General features: G+C 51.6%; 12 non-coding genes across 12 annotated transcripts; 5 read left to right on the top strand and 7 right to left on the bottom strand.

Moving 5' to 3' along the window:
• Positions 1-58: 58 nt before the first annotated feature.
• Positions 59-151, bottom strand: trnay-gua (transfer RNA tyrosine (anticodon GUA)). Its single transcript has 2 exons — positions 115-151; positions 59-94 (listed from the first exon to the last, which is right to left on the bottom strand). It is a non-coding gene; the product is annotated as a tRNA-Tyr (tRNA).
• A 2,758-nt stretch (positions 152-2,909) lies between these two features.
• On the bottom strand, positions 2,910-3,002 carry trnay-gua (transfer RNA tyrosine (anticodon GUA)). Its single transcript has 2 exons — positions 2,966-3,002; positions 2,910-2,945 (listed from the first exon to the last, which is right to left on the bottom strand). It is a non-coding gene; the product is annotated as a tRNA-Tyr (tRNA).
• Positions 3,003-4,414: 1,412 nt separating this feature from the next.
• On the top strand, positions 4,415-4,487 carry trnar-acg (transfer RNA arginine (anticodon ACG)). Its single transcript has one exon. It is a non-coding gene; the product is annotated as a tRNA-Arg (tRNA).
• Positions 4,488-5,760: 1,273 nt separating this feature from the next.
• On the bottom strand, positions 5,761-5,853 carry trnay-gua (transfer RNA tyrosine (anticodon GUA)). Its single transcript has 2 exons — positions 5,817-5,853; positions 5,761-5,796 (listed from the first exon to the last, which is right to left on the bottom strand). It is a non-coding gene; the product is annotated as a tRNA-Tyr (tRNA).
• Positions 5,854-7,265: 1,412 nt separating this feature from the next.
• trnac-aca (transfer RNA cysteine (anticodon ACA)) lies at positions 7,266-7,338 on the top strand. The gene has a single exon. It is a non-coding gene; the product is annotated as a tRNA-Cys (tRNA).
• A 1,273-nt stretch (positions 7,339-8,611) lies between these two features.
• Positions 8,612-8,704, bottom strand: trnay-gua (transfer RNA tyrosine (anticodon GUA)). Its single transcript has 2 exons — positions 8,668-8,704; positions 8,612-8,647 (listed from the first exon to the last, which is right to left on the bottom strand). It is a non-coding gene; the product is annotated as a tRNA-Tyr (tRNA).
• A 1,412-nt stretch (positions 8,705-10,116) lies between these two features.
• trnac-aca (transfer RNA cysteine (anticodon ACA)) lies at positions 10,117-10,189 on the top strand. The gene has a single exon. It is a non-coding gene; the product is annotated as a tRNA-Cys (tRNA).
• Positions 10,190-11,462: 1,273 nt separating this feature from the next.
• trnay-gua (transfer RNA tyrosine (anticodon GUA)) lies at positions 11,463-11,555 on the bottom strand. The gene is made up of 2 exons: positions 11,519-11,555; positions 11,463-11,498 (listed from the first exon to the last, which is right to left on the bottom strand). It is a non-coding gene; the product is annotated as a tRNA-Tyr (tRNA).
• Positions 11,556-12,967: 1,412 nt separating this feature from the next.
• On the top strand, positions 12,968-13,040 carry trnac-aca (transfer RNA cysteine (anticodon ACA)). Its single transcript has one exon. It is a non-coding gene; the product is annotated as a tRNA-Cys (tRNA).
• A 1,273-nt stretch (positions 13,041-14,313) lies between these two features.
• On the bottom strand, positions 14,314-14,406 carry trnay-gua (transfer RNA tyrosine (anticodon GUA)). The gene is made up of 2 exons: positions 14,370-14,406; positions 14,314-14,349 (listed from the first exon to the last, which is right to left on the bottom strand). It is a non-coding gene; the product is annotated as a tRNA-Tyr (tRNA).
• A 1,412-nt stretch (positions 14,407-15,818) lies between these two features.
• On the top strand, positions 15,819-15,891 carry trnac-aca (transfer RNA cysteine (anticodon ACA)). Its single transcript has one exon. It is a non-coding gene; the product is annotated as a tRNA-Cys (tRNA).
• Positions 15,892-17,164: 1,273 nt separating this feature from the next.
• On the bottom strand, positions 17,165-17,257 carry trnay-gua (transfer RNA tyrosine (anticodon GUA)). Its single transcript has 2 exons — positions 17,221-17,257; positions 17,165-17,200 (listed from the first exon to the last, which is right to left on the bottom strand). It is a non-coding gene; the product is annotated as a tRNA-Tyr (tRNA).
• Positions 17,258-17,317: the final 60 nt, after the last annotated feature.

Raw genomic sequence — 17,317 nt, 5'->3', positions numbered from 1 at the left:
GAGTGCTGCCTCGAGCAAATTGTGGCATTGTGCAGACGTAGTGGAAAAAGGCCGTTGTTCCTTCGAGCCGGAATTGAACCAGCGACCTAAGGATGTCAGTGTTTTGATTTTCCTCTACAGTCCTCCGCTCTACCAGCTGAGCTATCGAAGGGGCAGGAGTTGTGGCACATGCAGCTGATTTAGTGCCATGCACTTTTGGCCACTCAGGGCCTTGTGCGCCTATTGATGGCGCAGCACTGTGGCACCGTGAGCCGCCAGCTGCTCCCCGCAGCTTGTGCGAGTAGTGTAATGGATAAGGCTTCCGTCTGTGGATCGCAAGCTGATAGCGTGCACTCCTTCCTGGCTGGCAGATTTATGCAAACTTTGCATTATGACTCGGGACACCAGGCAAGCTGACTTACTTGGGCGCGCCACCTTTGGCGTCGCTTTCTCAAGTCCCTTCTCAGCGCAGTAGGCACTCTCATTATCTGAAAGTCCTGACTTGGCAATGCCAAGTGACGCACACCACGATAAGCATCAACTGCTGCGAGAGGAACTTCAACGCGGTGAAAGCCGCACTTTGGTCTGTCCGAATTTTGCTGGTCTTCCGGTGCGAGGAGCTGTCGACGACCGAGCGTTGCCGATTGGCACATTCCAAGGTCCAGGACTATGTCCCGAGGGACGCACTGAAGCTTGGCAGGTGTCCCTCCTAGTTGACCTGCGGCCTGCAAGGAAATCCTGCTTCCGGTTGGCCGCCTGCGAGAACATATTCAATGCTTTGCTCCAGTCAGCATGTCTGAGCACCAGCAGGCGAGCAGCTGCAGGACCGCAAGCCAGAAAAATGATGAAAGAAGCCGAAAAGAGCTGGAGCTGACGGAAGGCAAGCGAAGTGAGCGGAAACTAGCAACCGCCACCAGTGTGAAGGAGCAGCCGAGAAGCCCGTGTGACTGACAGGAGGCTTCTTTTTCTTCCAAGGAAGTACTGAGTGTTTGGAAGAGTTACTGCTCCACGGAGCTGCTTGTACGCACCACAGAATGTCGCACGTGAAATGCTGGCAAGTACAGTGAGGCACCTCTTGTAGTGTAATGAGAGAAACTGATCTGTATTGCACTTGATGTCATGTCAAATTTCAACTGTTATGTAATGTATGCTTGCAAATTTTATCAAAAAAGTCTCTTTTTGGAAAGAAAAAGCAACGGTCTGCTGGCGCACAGAAGCAGCTGCACATGTGAAACAGCTGTGTGCAGGGTGTTTTCAGAGAGCAAAGGAGACATTCTGCGCATTGGCGACAACATGTTCCTTCAAAGCAACCTGTCAGGTTAAGAGCACCGGCTTCGGCTAATTGCTGCTTACTCCAAAATGGCAGCTGCACCTTTGAGCTGGAATTGCGGCAGAAACCTAAGGATAACCTTGCTTTGCATGCTCGTGTACTTCACCACTGTTCAAGCTCAAGCATGGAAGGGAAGCAGTGAAGGTGATTCTCTTTGCTGATTGATCACCAAGCGACTCTGACCATTCCCACCCGTGGAGCTGCAAACACTGCAGCTGTGCAGACTGTGAGCTGCAAGTGCAAAAGTACCTTTGGGGCCAGTGGCGCAATGGATAATGTGTCTGACTACGGATCAGCAGATTGTAGGTTCGACTCTGACCTGGCTCGTGCTGTTTTTGTACAAACTATGCATTGTGACTTTCTGCGCTTGCGAGCTGGCCGTGCTGCCTGATTCCTTGCAGGGCAAGTGCCTTCATAGCGGCGTAGGCATTTTTCACTCTCAAAATGCGAAGCTCCTCAATGCAATCCGCACTCAAAGTATGCAATGCTGCAAAGCCTTTTCTTTTCCCCTTCACTCAACTCAGCTTTCCAAGGTGGAAAAGTCAAGAAGCCTTGCTTGCCACAGCACAAGAAAGGATATGAAGCCTTTTCAGCACTTTGTGACTGAGCAGGTGCAACCAATTGGGAGAAGAAGAGCCGGCGCCACTGTTGAGTGCCAAGAACTGGCCGAGCGGAGCGGAGCTAAGAAAGAAATGGAGAATGCAGGCATCGATCCCGCTACCTCTCGCATGCAAAGCGAGCGCTCTACCACTTGAGCTAATTCCCCAGTGTTGTTGGGGTTGTTAGCCTAGCTTGTTTGGCAGGAGCTCCTCAGCACCACCCTCAACTTGGTCCGTGAGCAGCAGGGAAATCCTGCTTCGGCTTGGCCGGCTGCCTCAAGGCATTCAATGCTTTGCTCCAATCAGCATGTGCGAGCACCAGCAGGCGAGCAGCTGCAGGACCGCAAGCCACAATAACCATGGACGAAGCCAAAAAGAGCCGGAGCTTGCGCAAGGCAAGCCAGCTGAGCGGAAACGAGCAGCCACCCCGACCGTCAGGGTGCAGCCTAGAACCCTGTCTGACTGACACAAGATTTCTTTTGTTTTCTAGTGAGTGCTGAGCATACTACTTCAAAGAACTCCCTGCTTGGGGCAGCTGACGCAAAAGGGTGCGTGAGGAAAGGCCACTCTGTAAGAGTCTGGCGCCATAGTATAGCGAGCGGCTGGAAACTGTGTAAAAGCCCTGGGGCTGTGGCAGCGGAGAATGTTGGTGATGAAATGTAATTGTACATTGTAAATATAAGCTAGTTCGGCAAGTGTAGTGAGGCAGCTGATGTAGTGTATTGAAAGTAAGGGATGTGCATTGCACTTTATCGGAGGTGAAATTTGAAGAGTTGTGTAATGTTGTGTCGGAAGTGTATTTTTGAGGTACAGGGCTGTGTGCTGAGCAGCAGGTGCAAGTGCAGAAGTGAAAGAACTGTGTGCGGGCTGTTATGAGAGAGGAAAAGGGGGTTGGTGCGCCTTGTTCGCAAGATCCGAGCGCGTTGTGTACTTGTGAAATTTAGAGTGCTGCCTCGAGCAAATTGTGGCATTGTGCAGACGTAGTGGAAAAAGGCCGTTGTTCCTTCGAGCCGGAATTGAACCAGCGACCTAAGGATGTCAGTGTTTTGATTTTCCTCTACAGTCCTCCGCTCTACCAGCTGAGCTATCGAAGGGGCAGGAGTTGTGGCACATGCAGCTGATTTAGTGCCATGCACATTTGGCCACTCAGGGCCTTGTGCGCCTATTGATGGCGCAGCACTGTGGCACCGTGAGCCGCCAGCTGCTCCCCGCAGCTTGTGCGAGTAGTGTAATGGATAAGGCTTCCGTCTGTGGATCGCAAGCTGATAGCGTGCACTCCTTCCTGGCTGGCAGATTTATGCAAACTTTGCATTATGACTCGGGACACCAGGCAAGCTGACTTACTTGGGCGCGCCACCTTTGGCGTCGCTTTCTCAAGTCCCTTCTCAGCGCAGTAGGCACTCTCATTATCTGAAAGTCCTGACTTGGCAATGCCAAGTGACGCACACCACGATAAGCATCAACTGCTGCGAGAGGAACTTCAACGCGGTGAAAGCCGCACTTTGGTCTGTCCGAATTTTGCTGGTCTTCCGGTGCGAGGAGCTGTCGACGACCGAGCGTTGCCGATTGGCACATTCCAAGGTCCAGGACTATGTCCCGAGGGACGCACTGAAGCTTGGCAGGTGTCCCTCCTAGTTGACCTGCGGCCTGCAAGGAAATCCTGCTTCCGGTTGGCCGCCTGCGAGAACATATTCAATGCTTTGCTCCAGTCAGCATGTCTGAGCACCAGCAGGCGAGCAGCTGCAGGACCGCAAGCCAGAAAAATGATGAAAGAAGCCGAAAAGAGCTGGAGCTGACGGAAGGCAAGCGAAGTGAGCGGAAACTAGCAACCGCCACCAGAGTGAAGGAGCAGCCGAGAAGCCCGTGTGACTGACAGGAGGCTTCTTTTTCTTCCAAGGAAGTACTGAGTGTTTGGAAGAGTTACTGCTCCACGGAGCTGCTTGTACGCACCACAGAATGTCGCACGTGAAATGCTGGCAAGTACAGTGAGGCACCTCTTGTAGTGTAATGAGAGAAACTGATCTGTATTGCACTTGATGTCATGTCAAATTTCAACTGTTATGTAATGTATGCTTGCAAATTTTATCAAAAAAGTCTCTTTTTGGAAAGAAAAAGCAACGGTCTGCTGGCGCACAGAAGCAGCTGCACATGTGAAACAGCTGTGTGCAGGGTGTTTTCAGAGAGCAAAGGAGACATTCTGCGCATTGGCGACAACATGTTCCTTCAAAGCAACCTGTCAAGTTAAGAGCACTGGCTTCGGCTAATTGCTGCTTACTCCAAAATGGCAGCTGCACCTTTGAGCTGGAATTGCGGCAGAAACCTAAGGATAACCTTGCTTTGCATGCTCGTGTACTTCACCACTGTTCAAGCTCAAGCATGGAAGGGAAGCAGTGAAGGTGATTCTCTTTGCTGATTGATCACCAAGCGACTCTGACCATTCCCACCCGTGGAGCTGCAAACACCGCAGCTGTGCAGACTGTGAGCTGCAAGTGCAAATGTACCTTTGGGGCCAGTGGCGCAATGGATAACGTGTCTGACTACGGATCAGAAGATTGTAGGTTCGACTCCTACCTGGCTTGTGCTGTTTTTGTACAAACTATGCATTGTGACTTTCTGCGCTTGCGAGCTGGCCGTGCTGCCTGATTCCTTGCAGGGCAAGTTCCTTCATAGCGGCGTAGGCATTTTTCACTCTCAAAATGCGAAGCTCCTCAATGCAATCCGCACTCAAAGTATGCAATGCTGCAAAGCCTTTTCTTTTCCCCTTCACTCAACTCAGCTTTCCAAGGTGGAAAAGTCAAGAAGCCTTGCTTGCCACAGCACAAGAAAGGATATGAAGCCTTTTCAGCACTTTGTGGCTGAGCAGGTGCAACCAATTGGGAGAAGAAGAGCCGGCGCCACTGTTGAGTGCCAAGAACTGGCCGAGCGGAGCGGAGCTAAGAAAGAAGTGGAGAATGCAGGCATCGATCCCGCTACCTCTCGCATGCAAAGCGAGCGCTCTACCACTTGAGCTAATTCCCCAGTGTTGTTGGGGTTGTTAGCCTAGCTTGTTTGGCAGGAGCTCCTCAGCACCACCCTCAACTTGGTCCGTGAGCAGCAGGGAAATCCTGCTTCGGCTTGGCCGGCTGCCTCAAGGCATTCAATGCTTTGCTCCAATCAGCATGTGCGAGCACCAGCAGGCGAGCAGCTGCAGGACCGCAAGCCACAATAACCATGGACGAAGCCAAAAAGAGCCGGAGCTTGCGCAAGGCAAGCCAGCTGAGCGGAAACGAGCAGCCACCCCGAGCGTCAGGGTGCAGCCTAGAACCCTGTCTGACTGACACAAGATTTCTTTTGTTTTCTAGTGAGTGCTGAGCATACTACTTCAAAGAACTCCCTGCTTGGGGCAGCTGACGCAAAAGGGTGCGTGAGGAAAGGCCACTCTGTAAGAGTCTGGCGCCATAGTATAGCGAGCGGCTGGAAACTGTGTAAAAGCCCTGGGGCTGTGGCAGCGGAGAATGTTGGTGATGAAATGTAAATGTACATTGTAAATATAAGCTAGTTCGGCAAGTGTAGTGAGGCAGCTGATGTAGTGTATTGAAAGTAAGGGATGTGCATTGCACTTTATCGGAGGTGAAATTTGAAGAGTTGTGTAATGTTGTGTCGGAAGTGTATTTTTGAGGTACAGGGCTGTGTGCTGAGCAGCAGGTGCAAGTGCAGAAGTGAAAGAACTGTGTGCGGGCTGTTATGAGAGAGGAAAAGGGGGTTGGTGCGCCTTGTTCGCAAGATCCGAGCGCGTTGTGCACTTGTGAAATTTAGAGTGCTGCCTCGAGCAAATTGTGGCATTGTGCAGACGGAGTGGAAAAAGGCCGTTGTTCCTTCGAGCCGGAATTGAACCAGCGACCTAAGGATGTCAGTGTTTTGATTTTCCTCTACAGTCCTCCGCTCTACCAGCTGAGCTATCGAAGGGGCTGGAGTTGTGGCACATGCAGCTGATTTAGTGCCATGCACTTTTGGCCACTCAGGGCCTTGTGCGCCTATTGATGGCGCAGCACTGTGGCACCGTGAGCCGCCAGCTGCTCCCCGCAGCTTGTGCGAGTAGTGTAATGGATAAGGCTTCCGTCTGTGGATCGCAAGCTGATAGCGTGCACTCCTTCCTGGCTGGCAGATTTATGCAAACTTTGCATTATGACTCGGGACACCAGGCAAGCTGACTTACTTGGGCGCGCCACCTTTGGCGTCGCTTTCTCAAGTCCCTTCTCAGCGCAGTAGGCACTCTCATTATCTGAAAGTCCTGACTTGGCAATGCCAAGTGACGCACACCACGATAAGCATCAACTGCTGCGAGAGGAACTTCAATGCGGTGAAAGCCGCACTTTGGTCTGTCCGAATTTTGCTGGTCTTCCGGTGCGAGGAGCTGTCGACGACCGAGCGTTGCCAATTGGCACATTCCAAGGTCCAGGACTATGTCCCGAGGGACGCACTGAAGCTTGGCAGGTGTCCCTCCTAGTTGACCTGCGGCCTGCAAGGAAATCCTGCTTCCGGTTGGCCGCCTGCGAGAACATATTCAATGCTTTGCTCCAGTCAGCATGTCTGAGCACCAGCAGGCGAGCAGCTGCAGGACCGCAAGCCAGAAAAATGATGAAAGAAGCCGAAAAGAGCTGGAGCTGACGGAAGGCAAGCGAAGTGAGCGGAAACTAGCAACCGCCACCAGTGTGAAGGAGCAGCCGAGAAGCCCGTGTGACTGACAGGAGGCTTCTTTTCCTTCCAAGGAAGTACTGAGTGTTTGGAAGAGTTACTGCTCCACGGAGCTGCTTGTACGCACCACAGAATGTCGCACGTGAAATGCTGGCAAGTACAGTGAGGCACCTCTTGTCGTGTAATGAGAGAAACTGATCTGTACTGCACTTGATGTCATGTCAAATTTCAACTGTTATGTAATGTATGCTTGCAAATTTTATCAAAAAAGTCTCTTTTTGGAAAGAAAAAGCAACGGTCTGCTGGCGCACAGAAGCAGCTGCACACGTGAAACAGCTGTGTGCAGGGTGTTTTCAGAGAGCAAAGGAGACATTCTGCGCATTGGCGACAACATGTTCCTTCAAAGCAACCTGTCAAGTTAAGAGCACTGGCTTCGGCTAATTGCTGCTTACTCCAAAATGGCAGCTGCACCTTTGAGCTGGAATTGCGGCAGAAACCTAAGGATAACCTTGCTTTGCATGCTCGTGTACTTCACCACTGTTCAAGCTCAAGCATGGAAGGGAAGCAGTGAAGGTGATTCTCTTTGCTGATTGATCACCAAGCGACTCTGACCATTCCCACCCGTGGAGCTGCAAACACCGCAGCTGTGCAGACTGTGAGCTGCAAGTGCAAATGTACCTTTGGGGCCAGTGGCGCAATGGATAACGTGTCTGACTACAGATCAGAAGATTGTAGGTTCGACTCCTACCTGGCTCGTGCTGTTTTTGTACAAACTATGCATTGTGACTTTCTGCGCTTGCGAGCTGGCCGTGCTGCCTGATTCCTTGCAGGGCAAGTTCCTTCATAGCAGCGTAGGCATTTTTCACTCTCAAAATGCGAAGCTCCTCAATGCAATCCGCACTCAAAGTATGCAATGCTGCAAAGCCTTTTCTTTTCCCCTTCACTCAACTCAGCTTTCCAAGGTGGAAAAGTCAAGAAGCCTTGCTTGCCACAGCACAAGAAAGGATATGAAGCCTTTTCAGCACTTTGTGGCTGAGCAGGTGCAACCAATTGGGAGAAGAAGAGCCGGCGCCACTGTTGAGTGCCAAGAACTGGCCGAGCGGAGCGGAGCTAAGAAAGAAGTGGAGAATGCAGGCATCGATCCCGCTACCTCTCGCATGCAAAGCGAGCGCTCTACCACTTGAGCTAATTCCCCAGTGTTGTTGGGGTTGTTAGCCTAGCTTGTTTGGCAGGAGCTCCTCAGCACCACCCTCAACTTGGTCCGTGAGCAGCAGGGAAATCCTGCTTCGGCTTGGCCGGCTGCCTCAAGGCATTCAATGCTTTGCTCCAATCAGCATGTGCGAGCACCAGCAGGCGAGCAGCTGCAGGACCGCAAGCCACAATAACCATGGACGAAGCCAAAAAGAGCCGGAGCTTGCGCAAGGCAAGCCAGCTGAGCGGAAACGAGCAGCCACCCCGAGCGTCAGGGTGCAGCCTAGAACCCTGTCTGACTGACACAAGATTTCTTTTGTTTTCTAGTGAGTGCTGAGCATACTACTTCAAAGAACTCCCTGCTTGGGGCAGCTGACGCAAAAGGGTGCGTGAGGAAAGGCCACTCTGTAAGAGTCTGGCGCCATAGTATAGCGAGCGGCTGGAAACTGTGTAAAAGCCCTGGGGCTGTGGCAGCGGAGAATGTTGGTGATGAAATGTAAATGTACATTGTAAATATAAGCTAGTTCGGCAAGTGTAGTGAGGCAGCTGATGTAGTGTATTGAAAGTAAGGGATGTGCATTGCACTTTATCGGAGGTGAAATTTGAAGAGTTGTGTAATGTTGTGTCGGAAGTGTATTTTTGAGGTACAGGGCTGTGTGCTGAGCAGCAGGTGCAAGTGCAGAAGTGAAAGAACTGTGTGCGGGCTGTTATGAGAGAGGAAAAGGGGGTTGGTGCGCCTTGTTCGCAAGATCCGAGCGCGTTGTGTACTTGTGAAATTTAGAGTGCTGCCTCGAGCAAATTGTGGCATTGTGCAGACGTAGTGGAAAAAGGCCGTTGTTCCTTCGAGCCGGAACTGAACCAGCGACCTAAGCATGTCAGTGTTTTGATTTTCCTCTACAGTCCTCCGCTCTACCAGCTGAGCTATCGAAGGGGCAGGAGTTGTGGCACATGCAGCTGATTTAGTGCCATGCACTTTTGGCCACTCAGGGCCTTGTGCGCCTATTGATGGCGCAGCACTGTGGCACCGTGAGCCGCCAGCTGCTCCCCGCAGCTTGTGCGAGTAGTGTAATGGATAAGGCTTCCGTCTGTGGATCGCAAGCTGATAGCGTGCACTCCTTCCTGGCTGGCAGATTTATGCAAACTTTGCATTATGACTCGGGACACCAGGCAAGCTGACTTACTTGGGCGCGCCACCTTTGGCGTCGCTTTCTCAAGTCCCTTCTCAGCGCAGTAGGCACTCTCATTATCTGAAAGTCCTGACTTGGCAATGCCAAGTGACGCACACCACGATAAGCATCAACTGCTGCGAGAGGAACTTCAATGCGGTGAAAGCCGCACTTTGGTCTGTCCGAATTTTGCTGGTCTTCCGGTGCGAGGAGCTGTCGACGACCGAGCGTTGCCGATTGGCACATTCCAAGGTCCAGGACTATGTCCCGAGGGACGCACTGAAGCTTGGCAGGTGTCCCTCCTAGTTGACCTGCGGCCTGCAAGGAAATCCTGCTTCCGGTTGGCCGCCTGCGAGAACATATTCAATGCTTTGCTCCAGTCAGCATGTCTGAGCACCAGCAGGCGAGCAGCTGCAGGACCGCAAGCCAGAAAAATGATGAAAGAAGCCGAAAAGAGCTGGAGCTGACGGAAGGCAAGCGAAGTGAGCGGAAACTAGCAACCGCCACCAGTGTGAAGGAGCAGCCGAGAAGCCCGTGTGACTGACAGGAGGCTTCTTTTCCTTCCAAGGAAGTACTGAGTGTTTGGAAGAGTTACTGCTCCACGGAGCTGCTTGTACGCACCACAGAATGTCGCACGTGAAATGCTGGCAAGTACAGTGAGGCACCTCTTGTCGTGTAATGAGAGAAACTGATCTGTACTGCACTTGATGTCATGTCAAATTTCAACTGTTATGTAATGTATGCTTGCAAATTTTATCAAAAAAGTCTCTTTTTGGAAAGAAAAAGCAACGGTCTGCTGGCGCACAGAAGCAGCTGCACACGTGAAACAGCTGTGTGCAGGGTGTTTTCAGAGAGCAAAGGAGACATTCTGCGCATTGGCGACAACATGTTCCTTCAAAGCAACCTGTCAAGTTAAGAGCACTGGCTTCGGCTAATTGCTGCTTACTCCAAAATGGCAGCTGCACCTTTGAGCTGGAATTGCGGCAGAAACCTAAGGATAACCTTGCTTTGCATGCTCGTGTACTTCACCACTGTTCAAGCTCAAGCATGGAAGGGAAGCAGTGAAGGTGATTCTCTTTGCTGATTGATCACCAAGCGACTCTGACCATTCCCACCCGTGGAGCTGCAAACACCGCAGCTGTGCAGACTGTGAGCTGCAAGTGCAAATGTACCTTTGGGGCCAGTGGCGCAATGGATAACGTGTCTGACTACAGATCAGAAGATTGTAGGTTCGACTCCTACCTGGCTCGTGCTGTTTTTGTACAAACTATGCATTGTGACTTTCTGCGCTTGCGAGCTGGCCGTGCTGCCTGATTCCTTGCAGGGCAAGTTCCTTCATAGCGGCGTAGGCATTTTTCACTCTCAAAATGCGAAGCTCCTCAATGCAATCCGCACTCAAAGTATGCAATGCTGCAAAGCCTTTTCTTTTCCCCTTCACTCAACTCAGCTTTCCAAGGTGGAAAAGTCAAGAAGCCTTGCTTGCCACAGCACAAGAAAGGATATGAAGCCTTTTCAGCACTTTGTGGCTGAGCAGGTGCAACCAATTGGGAGAAGAAGAGCCGGCGCCACTGTTGAGTGCCAAGAACTGGCCGAGCGGAGCGGAGCTAAGAAAGAAGTGGAGAATGCAGGCATCGATCCCGCTACCTCTCGCATGCAAAGCGAGCGCTCTACCACTTGAGCTAATTCCCCAGTGTTGTTGGGGTTGTTAGCCTAGCTTGTTTGGCAGGAGCTCCTCAGCACCACCCTCAACTTGGTCCGTGAGCAGCAGGGAAATCCTGCTTCGGCTTGGCCGGCTGCCTCAAGGCATTCAATGCTTTGCTCCAATCAGCATGTGCGAGCACCAGCAGGCGAGCAGCTGCAGGACCGCAAGCCACAATAACCATGGACGAAGCCAAAAAGAGCCGGAGCTTGCGCAAGGCAAGCCAGCTGAGCGGAAACGAGCAGCCACCCCGAGCGTCAGGGTGCAGCCTAGAACCCTGTCTGACTGACACAAGATTTCTTTTGTTTTCTAGTGAGTGCTGAGCATACTACTTCAAAGAACTCCCTGCTTGGGGCAGCTGACGCAAAAGGGTGCGTGAGGAAAGGCCACTCTGTAAGAGTCTGGCGCCATAGTATAGCGAGCGGCTGGAAACTGTGTAAAAGCCCTGGGGCTGTGGCAGCGGAGAATGTTGGTGATGAAATGTAAATGTACATTGTAAATATAAGCTAGTTCGGCAAGTGTAGTGAGGCAGCTGATGTAGTGTATTGAAAGTAAGGGATGTGCATTGCACTTTATCGGAGGTGAAATTTGAAGAGTTGTATAATGTTGTGTCGGAAGTGTATTTTTGAGGTACAGGGCTGTGTGCTGAGCAGCAGGTGCAAGTGCAGAAGTGAAAGAACTGTGTGCGGGCTGTTATGAGAGAGGAAAAGGGGGTTGGTGCGCCTTGTTCGCAAGATCCGAGCGCGTTGTGTACTTGTGAAATTTAGAGTGCTGCCTCGAGCAAATTGTGGCATTGTGCAGACGGAGTGGAAAAAGGCCGTTGTTCCTTCGAGCCGGAATTGAACCAGCGACCTAAGGATGTCAGTGTTTTGATTTTCCTCTACAGTCCTCCGCTCTACCAGCTGAGCTATCGAAGGGGCTGGAGTTGTGGCACATGCAGCTGATTTAGTGCCATGCACTTTTGGCCACTCAGGGCCTTGTGCGCCTATTGATGGCGCAGCACTGTGGCACCGTGAGCCGCCAGCTGCTCCCCGCAGCTTGTGCGAGTAGTGTAATGGATAAGGCTTCCGTCTGTGGATCGCAAGCTGATAGCGTGCACTCCTTCCTGGCTGGCAGATTTATGCAAACTTTGCATTATGACTCGGGACACCAGGCAAGCTGACTTACTTGGGCGCGCCACCTTTGGCGTCGCTTTCTCAAGTCCCTTCTCAGCGCAGTAGGCACTCTCATTATCTGAAAGTCCTGACTTGGCAATGCCAAGTGACGCACACCACGATAAGCATCAACTGCTGCGAGAGGAACTTCAATGCGGTGAAAGCCGCACTTTGGTCTGTCCGAATTTTGCTGGTCTTCCGGTGCGAGGAGCTGTCGACGACCGAGCGTTGCCAATTGGCACATTCCAAGGTCCAGGACTATGTCCCGAGGGACGCACTGAAGCTTGGCAGGTGTCCCTCCTAGTTGACCTGCGGCCTGCAAGGAAATCCTGCTTCCGGTTGGCCGCCTGCGAGAACATATTCAATGCTTTGCTCCAGTCAGCATGTCTGAGCACCAGCAGGCGAGCAGCTGCAGGACCGCAAGCCAGAAAAATGATGAAAGAAGCCGAAAAGAGCTGGAGCTGACGGAAGGCAAGCGAAGTGAGCGGAAACTAGCAACCGCCACCAGTGTGAAGGAGCAGCCGAGAAGCCCGTGTGACTGACAGGAGGCTTCTTTTCCTTCCAAGGAAGTACTGAGTGTTTGGAAGAGTTACTGCTCCACGGAGCTGCTTGTACGCACCACAGAATGTCGCACGTGAAATGCTGGCAAGTACAGTGAGGCACCTCTTGTCGTGTAATGAGAGAAACTGATCTGTACTGCACTTGATGTCATGTCAAATTTCAACTGTTATGTAATGTATGCTTGCAAATTTTATCAAAAAAGTCTCTTTTTGGAAAGAAAAAGCAACGGTCTGCTGGCGCACAGAAGCAGCTGCACACGTGAAACAGCTGTGTGCAGGGTGTTTTCAGAGAGCAAAGGAGACATTCTGCGCATTGGCGACAACATGTTCCTTCAAAGCAACCTGTCAAGTTAAGAGCACTGGCTTCGGCTAATTGCTGCTTACTCCAAAATGGCAGCTGCACCTTTGAGCTGGAATTGCGGCAGAAACCTAAGGATAACCTTGCTTTGCATGCTCGTGTACTTCACCACTGTTCAAGCTCAAGCATGGAAGGGAAGCAGTGAAGGTGATTCTCTTTGCTGATTGATCACCAAGCGACTCTGACCATTCCCACCCGTGGAGCTGCAAACACCGCAGCTGTGCAGACTGTGAGCTGCAAGTGCAAATGTACCTTTGGGGCCAGTGGCGCAATGGATAACGTGTCTGACTACAGATCAGAAGATTGTAGGTTCGACTCCTACCTGGCTCGTGCTGTTTTTGTACAAACTATGCATTGTGACTTTCTGCGCTTGCGAGCTGGCCGTGCTGCCTGATTCCTTGCAGGGCAAGTTCCTTCATAGCAGCGTAGGCATTTTTCACTCTCAAAATGCGAAGCTCCTCAATGCAATCCGCACTCAAAGTATGCAATGCTGCAAAGCCTTTTCTTTTCCCCTTCACTCAACTCAGCTTTCCAAGGTGGAAAAGTCAAGAAGCCTTGCTTGCCACAGCACAAGAAAGGATATGAAGCCTTTTCAGCACTTTGTGGCTGAGCAGGTGCAACCAATTGGGAGAAGAAGAGCCGGCGCCACTGTTGAGTGCCAAGAACTGGCCGAGCGGAGCGGAGCTAAGAAAGAAGTGGAGAATGCAGGCATCGATCCCGCTACCTCTCGCATGCAAAGCGAGCGCTCTACCACTTGAGCTAATTCCCCAGTGTTGTTGGGGTTGTTAGCCTAGCTTGTTTGGCAGGAGCTCCTCAGCACCACCCTCAACTTGGTCCGTGAGCAGCAGGGAAATCCTGCTTCGGCTTGGCCGGCTGCCTCAAGGCATTCAATGCTTTGCTCCAATCAGCATGTGCGAGCACCAGCAGGCGAGCAGCTGCAGGACCGCAAGCCACAATAACCATGGACGAAGCCAAAAAGAGCCGGAGCTTGCGCAAGGCAAGCCAGCTGAGCGGAAACGAGCAGCCACCCCGAGCGTCAGGGTGCAGCCTAGAACCCTGTCTGACTGACACAAGATTTCTTTTGTTTTCTAGTGAGTGCTGAGCATACTACTTCAAAGAACTCCCTGCTTGGGGCAGCTGACGCAAAAGGGTGCGTGAGGAAAGGCCACTCTGTAAGAGTCTGGCGCCATAGTATAGCGAGCGGCTGGAAACTGTGTAAAAGCCCTGGGGCTGTGGCAGCGGAGAATGTTGGTGATGAAATGTAAATGTACATTGTAAATATAAGCTAGTTCGGCAAGTGTAGTGAGGCAGCTGATGTAGTGTATTGAAAGTAAGGGATGTGCATTGCACTTTATCGGAGGTGAAATTTGAAGAGTTGTGTAATGTTGTGTCGGAAGTGTATTTTTGAGGTACAGGGCTGTGTGCTGAGCAGCAGGTGCAAGTGCAGAAGTGAAAGAACTGTGTGCGGGCTGTTATGAGAGAGGAAAAGGGGGTTGGTGCGCCTTGTTCGCAAGATCCGAGCGCGTTGTGTACTTGTGAAATTTAGAGTGCTGCCTCGAGCAAATTGTGGCATTGTGCAGACGTAGTGGAAAAAGGCCGTTGTTCCTTCGAGCCGGAACTGAACCAGCGACCTAAGCATGTCAGTGTTTTGATTTTCCTCTACAGTCCTCCGCTCTACCAGCTGAGCTATCGAAGGGGCAGGAGTTGTGGCACATGCAGCTGATTTAGTGCCATGCACTTTTGGCCACTCAGGGCCTTGTGCGCCTATTGATGGCGCAGCACTGTGGCACCGTGAGCCGCCAGCTGCTCCCCGCAGCTTGTGCGAGTAGTGTAATGGATAAGGCTTCCGTCTGTGGATCGCAAGCTGATAGCGTGCACTCCTTCCTGGCTGGCAGATTTATGCAAACTTTGCATTATGACTCGGGACACCAGGCAAGCTGACTTACTTGGGCGCGCCACCTTTGGCGTCGCTTTCTCAAGTCCCTTCTCAGCGCAGTAGGCACTCTCATTATCTGAAAGTCCTGACTTGGCAATGCCAAGTGACGCACACCACGATAAGCATCAACTGCTGCGAGAGGAACTTCAATGCGGTGAAAGCCGCACTTTGGTCTGTCCGAATTTTGCTGGTCTTCCGGTGCGAGGAGCTGTCGACGACCGAGCGTTGCCGATTGGCACATTCCAAGGTCCAGGACTATGTCCCGAGGGACGCACTGAAGCTTGGCAGGTGTCCCTCCTAGTTGACCTGCGGCCTGCAAGGAAATCCTGCTTCCGGTTGGCCGCCTGCGAGAACATATTCAATGCTTTGCTCCAGTCAGCATGTCTGAGCACCAGCAGGCGAGCAGCTGCAGGACCGCAAGCCAGAAAAATGATGAAAGAAGCCGAAAAGAGCTGGAGCTGACGGAAGGCAAGCGAAGTGAGCGGAAACTAGCAACCGCCACCAGTGTGAAGGAGCAGCCGAGAAGCCCGTGTGACTGACAGGAGGCTTCTTTTCCTTCCAAGGAAGTACTGAGTGTTTGGAAGAGTTACTGCTCCACGGAGCTGCTTGTACGCACCACAGAATGTCGCACGTGAAATGCTGGCAAGTACAGTGAGGCACCTCTTGTCGTGTAATGAGAGAAACTGATCTGTACTGCACTTGATGTCATGTCAAATTTCAACTGTTATGTAATGTATGCTTGCAAATTTTATCAAAAAAGTCTCTTTTTGGAAAGAAAAAGCAACGGTCTGCTGGCGCACAGAAGCAGCTGCACACGTGAAACAGCTGTGTGCAGGGTGTTTTCAGAGAGCAAAGGAGACATTCTGCGCATTGGCGACAACATGTTCCTTCAAAGCAACCTGTCAAGTTAAGAGCACTGGCTTCGGCTAATTGCTGCTTACTCCAAAATGGCAGCTGCACCTTTGAGCTGGAATTGCGGCAGAAACCTAAGGATAACCTTGCTTTGCATGCTCGTGTACTTCACCACTGTTCAAGCTCAAGCATGGAAGGGAAGCAGTGAAGGTGATTCTCTTTGCTGATTGATCACCAAGCGACTCTGACCATTCCCACCCGTGGAGCTGCAAACACCGCAGCTGTGCAGACTGTGAGCTGCAAGTGCAAATGTACCTTTGGGGCCAGTGGCGCAATGGATAACGTGTCTGACTACAGATCAGAAGATTGTAGGTTCGACTCCTACCTGGCTCGTGCTGTTTTTGTACAAACTATGCATTGTGACTTTCTGCGCTTGCGAGCTGGCCGTGCTGCCTGATTCCTTGCAGGGCAAGTTCCTTCATAGCGGCGTAGGCATTTTTCACTCTCAAAATGCGAAGCTCCTCAATGCAATCCGCACTCAAAGTATGCAATGCTGCAAAGCCTTTTCTTTTCCCCTTCACTCAACTCAGCTTTCCAAGGTGGAAAAGTCAAGAAGCCTTGCTTGCCACAGCACAAGAAAGGATATGAAGCCTTTTCAGCACTTTGTGGCTGAGCAGGTGCAACCAATTGGGAGAAGAAGAGCCGGCGCCACTGTTGAGTGCCAAGAACTGGCCGAGCGGAGCGGAGCTAAGAAAGAAGTGGAGAATGCAGGCATCGATCCCGCTACCTCTCGCATGCAAAGCGAGCGCTCTACCACTTGAGCTAATTCCCCAGTGTTGTTGGGGTTGTTAGCCTAGCTTGTTTGGCAGGAGCTCCTCAGCACCACCCTCAACTTGGTCCGTGAGCAGCAGGGAAATCCTGCTTCGGCTTGGCCGGCTGCCTCAAGGCATTCAATGCTTTGCTCCAATCAGCATGTGCGAGCACCAGCAGGCGAGCAGCTGCAGGACCGCAAGCCACAATAACCATGGACGAAGCCAAAAAGAGCCGGAGCTTGCGCAAGGCAAGCCAGCTGAGCGGAAACGAGCAGCCACCCCGAGCGTCAGGGTGCAGCCTAGAACCCTGTCTGACTGACACAAGATTTCTTTTGTTTTCTAGTGAGTGCTGAGCATACTACTTCAAAGAACTCCCTGCTTGGGGCAGCTGACGCAAAAGGGTGCGTGAGGAAAGGCCACTCTGTAAGAGTCTGGCGCCATAGTATAGCGAGCGGCTGGAAACTGTGTAAAAGCCCTGGGGCTGTGGCAGCGGAGAATGTTGGTGATGAAATGTAAATGTACATTGTAAATATAAGCTAGTTCGGCAAGTGTAGTGAGGCAGCTGATGTAGTGTATTGAAAGTAAGGGATGTGCATTGCACTTTATCGGAGGTGAAATTTGAAGAGTTGTATAATGTTGTGTCGGAAGTGTATTTTTGAGGTACAGGGCTGTGTGCTGAGCAGCAGGTGCAAGTGCAGAAGTGAAAGAACTGTGTGCGGGCTGTTATGAGAGAGGAAAAGGGGGTTGGTGCGCCTTGTTCGCAAGATCCGAGCGCGTTGTGTACTTGTGAAATTTAGAGTGCTGCCTCGAGCAAATTGTGGCATTGTGCAGACGGAGTGGAAAAAGGCCGTTGTTCCTTCGAGCCGGAATTGAACCAGCGACCTAAGGATGTCAGTGTTTTGATTTTCCTCTACAGTCCTCCGCTCTACCAGCTGAGCTATCGAAGGGGCAGGAGTTGTGGCACATGCAGCTGATTTAGTGCCATGCACTTTTGGCCACTCAGGGCC

This window comes from Heterodontus francisci, chromosome 5 (assembly GCF_036365525.1).
Source record: "Heterodontus francisci isolate sHetFra1 chromosome 5, sHetFra1.hap1, whole genome shotgun sequence".
NCBI lineage: Eukaryota > Metazoa > Chordata > Chondrichthyes > Heterodontiformes > Heterodontidae > Heterodontus > Heterodontus francisci.
This window is presented reverse-complemented; position numbering and strand designations above follow the sequence as displayed.